General features: G+C 52.2%; 1 non-coding gene across 1 annotated transcript in view; it reads left to right on the top strand.

The window, feature by feature from the left end:
• Window positions 1-4,254: 4,254 nt before the first annotated feature.
• Window positions 4,255-5,000, top strand: part of LOC124590587 — a 1,910-nt gene continuing 1,164 nt past the window's right edge. Inside the window, exon 1 of the ribosomal RNA XR_006976645.1 lies at window positions 4,255-5,000. This exon is cut by the window's right edge and continues 1,164 nt beyond it. This is a non-coding gene — a ribosomal RNA (small subunit ribosomal RNA).

Raw genomic sequence — 5,000 nt, 5'->3', positions numbered from 1 at the left:
CAATCCACCCCTATAACTTCCCTTTCATGAAGAGATATGTCCAAAATGCGACATTCCCGCTGTCCCTATACATGAGCTGCGAGCTGTACCAGTTACGAGCTAGAGACGCGATCGCGTTGCTCTCTGTACGAATGCCGATGCTGAGCGATCAGCTAGGAGGCGCTTCATCCATGTCGGTACCGGTGGGCGTTGCACTCGCAGTCGCAAAAACGTACGGCAAGTATATTACTCGGAAGAGGTAATGACAGTCCAAGCCCCCCTGCGTGGGGAGAGTCTTTCTAGGCCATGACCCACCGGAAAGGCCCCCCACCCCAGACATGTGACGTCACACCATCGGTATTGACGACTAGACTGATTCCTTATAATCATTTACCATACACCGGTGGAAGCTGCCGAGACGAGTAACTACATAGCGGGCTCGCCGTGTCACTAATGTACAGAGATACAACAGTTTCGACTGGAACCGGATTAAACGTATACACGGCGCTGATTAGTAATAGATAGAGCCATCAGAATACAGATAATGTATACAACTGTCCGTATACATGCTGAAAGACTCTGCTCACAATCACAACCACACGTCAGCCACACACCCTTATCACGCACTACTCTCTGCCTGTAACACGCACACAGACAATATGTAAGCACCAGCATGGAACAACACCCAGTGCATCCTCTCCGCCACATTAGACAATCCACACTGTCATAACCAGACCGGGAGATCCACTCAGAAAACAGAATATCCCACCCACCCGACAACCACCATTGCTCAGCCAAGCCACCAACACCCACACATGTCCTACACAGGGGTGCACCCAACATCACAATACTGCCTCCTCTCACAGCACACAAACAATGGCAGGAATGAAAGACACAGGTCTGCCACAAGCATGGAATGAGAGCGCCGCCTGTCATGAGCCAAAGGTGCATCCTGACGTGGCAAATCAGATGATGCCGCAGGCATCCACTTACTATAATCACAATCAACAAACCGGCCGCCCCGCCCCCCATTAAACCTTTCCTTACAACAATGTGTACTGTAACCTAACCTATATCGTACCTTAACCTAACCTATATCGTACCTTAACCTAACCTATATCGTACCTTAACCTAACCTATATCGTACCTTAACCTAACCTATATCGTACCTTAACCTAACCTATATCGTACCGTAACCTAACCTATATCGTACCGTAACCTAACCTATATCGTACCGTAACCTAACCTATATCGTACCGTAACCTAACCTATATCGTACCGTAACCTAACCTACATCGTACCGTAACCTAACCTACATCGTACCGTAACCTAACCTACATCGTACCGTAACCTAACCTATATCGTACCGTAACCTAACCTATATCGTACCGTAACCTAACCTATATCGTACCGTAACCTAACCTATATCGTACCGTAACCTAACCTATATCGTACCGTAACCTAACCTATATCGTACCGTAACCTAACCTATATCGTACCGTAACCTAACCTATATCGTACCGTAACCTAACCTATATCGTACCGTAACCTAACCTATATCGTACCGTAACCTAACCTATATCGTACCGTAACCTAACCTACGTCGTACCGTAACCTAACCTACGTCGTACCGTAACCTAACCTACGTCGTACCGTAACCTAACCTACGTCGTACCTTAACCTAACCTACGTCGTACCTTAACCTAACCTATGTCGTACCTTAACCTAACCTATGTCGTACCTTAACCTAACCTATGTCGTACCTTAACCTAACCTATGTCGTACCTTAACCTAACCTATGTCGTACCTTAACCTAACCTGTATTGCGCCTTAACCTAACCTGTATTGCGCCTTAACCTAACCTGTATTGCGCCTTAACCTAACCTGTATTGCGCCTTAACCTAACCTGTATTGCGCCTTAACCTAACCTGTATTGCGCCTTAACCTAACCTGTATTGCGCCTTAACCTAACCTGTATTGCGCCTTAACCTAACCTGTATTGCGCCTTAACCTAACCTGTATTGCGCCTTAACCTAACCTATATTGCGCCTTAACCTAACCTATATTGCGCCTTAACGTAACCTATATTGCGCCTTAACGTAACCTATATTGCGCCTTAACGTAACCTATATTGCGCCTTAACGTAACCTATATTGCGCCTTAACGTAACCTATATTGCGCCTTAACGTAACCTATATTGCGCCTTAATGTAACCTATATTGCGCCTTAATGAAACCTATATTGCGCCTTAGCCTAACCCACATTGCGCCGTAACGTAACCCACATTGCCCCTTAACGTAACCCACATTGCGCCGTAACGTAACCCACATTGCCCCTTAACGTAACCCACATTGCGCCGTAACGTAACCGATATTGTGCTGTAACCCAACACACGTTGGGCCTTAACCCAACACACGTTGGGCCTTAACCCAACACACGTTGGGCCTTAACCCAACACACGTTGGGCCTTAACCCAACACACGTTGGGCCTTAACCCAACACACGTTGGGCCTTAACCCAACACACGTTGGGCCTTAACCCAACACACGTTGGGCCTTAACCTGCTCTGTAATTGTCATACGACGCGTTAAATTAGTGTAGTGTTGCCTAACTGCAACCCCCGCAATATAGTTTGCTACTCGCACTGCCCGGTCCCCAGTGTATCGCTTCATGTTAAACACCTTGCAGCTATACACTGTAATGTGGATGGCAGCAGGACGTACATGCTCAATGCCCTTTGCAGTTGTTCATTGGCATTTGCAGTTGTTCATTGGCATTTGCATGGCGAAGCACTTAGCCTACGCTGTGGTACGGCCTGTGTCAACTGTCCGCTGATGTTGTACGTCCAAATCACACACTGTACTGCACATTGGTCCTCATGTACTGAATGATACATCGTGGTACATGTGACCGTACAACGACTGCGCCAACAACGGCGAACCATGCGGTCCAAATGTTGTGCACTCAGCTACGTGTCGTCTCCCTATAAGAGCTGGATTGCAGTGTGGTATGCCCTGGATGGCGATCAGCATGAGCCGTCTGTTGATGTAGTGGCGCGTGTTGTCAGACGTAGTCGTCTCTTCTCACACACCGTGATAGCATGGTGCACTGCGTTCCACATCTGCGACATGCGACAGAGGCCGGTTGACAGTCGTTCGCGCAATGGACATCGCATACGTACGGGGGCCACCTTCCACGTGTTCGCGAAGCGTGCACATGTTGTTGCGTGTATGTGGGCAGACATAGTGTGTCGTGACACCTGACACAGGCATGCAACAATCGTTGAATTTGCAAATGGCGATGGACGCCTACGTTTGCTGGTGACGTTACGCAAATGAACAACTGGTAAACCGTTGTGGTGCGGTTGTTCTCGCTAGAGGTGAATCAGTGATGGCGACGATCGGTTGAGCTACCAACCGGTTGTTCCAGCGATACCCACCATGCCCACGAACGTGAATGGCATCTGGGTGTGAAGCGATACGCGGCGGTGGCTGGGTGGGACCGTCCCCGGCCGGTGAGGGGGGGCCTCCCGGCGTGCTGGCCGCGCGGTGCGTGGGCGCACGCGCTACAGCCGGCTGGTGGGGGCGGCCAGTGGCAGGCGCGCCGGCCGACGGAGGCGGCAGGCGGCGCAGCTGCGCGCCGGCGCACCCTGCACGCGGCGCCGTGCGGCCAAAGTAGGTCCTCGCGGGCCCGGTGCGAAGCGCGGTGGACATCTGCAGTGTGCTGGTCCGATTGAGGACTGTGTGCGCTGAGGATGCGCCGCCGCCCGGCGCTCGGCGCCGCGACGCCGTCTGCTGCTCGGTCGCCTCTGCGGTTCTCGCAGGTGGTTTGTATCGCAGCTGTGCGGACGTGTTGGCGCGTGCGCTGTGCTGGGAGAGTTCGCTTCGGCACCCAAGTGGGGCTTTTGTCCTTCTGTGGCGCTGGCGTTGGAGCTGCCGGTCACCGTAGGTGGCGCGTGTTGTCTCCCGCCGGCAATGCCACGACAGCACGCTCCCGGGCCTCTGTCGGCAGCGGCAAGCTCAGTTGGGAGCACGGGTGGTCGCACCTAAAGCGTCTACTCGCCAAACTCCGGGCGATTGCGCCTCTCTCGAACCCGACCAAGTACTTAGGACGGCGCTGCGCGCCGCCGGGACCTGAGAGGGTTTCGAGGTGTATGGTGCAGGGGAGCTCAGCCTCCTCCTGTTTGCAGAATAATTGAGCGGACGCTTGCGTGTTCGCGCGGGCCCCCGGGACACACTCCCGGGCGGCCGGCTGCTCAGCTCTAGTTGACGCAGCTCCCTGGTTGATCCTGCCAGTAGTCATATGCTTGTCTCAAAGATTAAGCCATGCATGTCTCAGTACAAGCCGCATTAAGGTGAAACCGCGAATGGCTCATTAAATCAGTTATGGTTCCTTAGATCGTACCCACGTTACTTGGATAACTGTGGTAATTCTAGAGCTAATACATGCAAACAGAGTCCCGACCAGAGATGGAAGGGACGCTTTTATTAGATCAAAACCAATCGGTCGGCTCGTCCGGTCCGTTTGCCTTGGTGACTCTGAATAACTTTGGGCTGATCGCACGGTCCTCGTACCGGCGACGCATCTTTCAAATGTCTGCCTTATCAACTGTCGATGGTAGGTTCTGCGCCTACCATGGTTGTAACGGGTAACGGGGAATCAGGGTTCGATTCCGGAGAGGGAGCCTGAGAAACGGCTACCACATCCAAGGAAGGCAGCAGGCGCGCAAATTACCCACTCCCGGCACGGGGAGGTAGTGACGAAAAATAACGATACGGGACTCATCCGAGGCCCCGTAATCGGAATGAGTACACTTTAAATCCTTTAACGAGTATCTATTGGAGGGCAAGTCTGGTGCCAGCAGCCGCGGTAATTCCAGCTCCAATAGCGTATATTAAAGTTGTTGCGGTTAAAAAGCTCGTAGTTGGATTTGTGTCCCACGCTGTTGGTTCACCGCCCGTCGGTGTTTAACTGGCATGTATCGTGGGACGTCCTGCCGGTGGGGCGAGCTGAAGGCGTGC

The sequence above is a fragment of the Schistocerca americana genome, unplaced genomic scaffold (assembly GCF_021461395.2).
Source record: "Schistocerca americana isolate TAMUIC-IGC-003095 unplaced genomic scaffold, iqSchAmer2.1 HiC_scaffold_77, whole genome shotgun sequence".
Classification (NCBI taxonomy): Eukaryota; Metazoa; Arthropoda; class Insecta; order Orthoptera; family Acrididae; genus Schistocerca; species Schistocerca americana.
The sequence above is the reverse complement of the archived record's forward strand: the minus strand, read 5'-3'. Positions and strand labels throughout refer to the sequence as shown.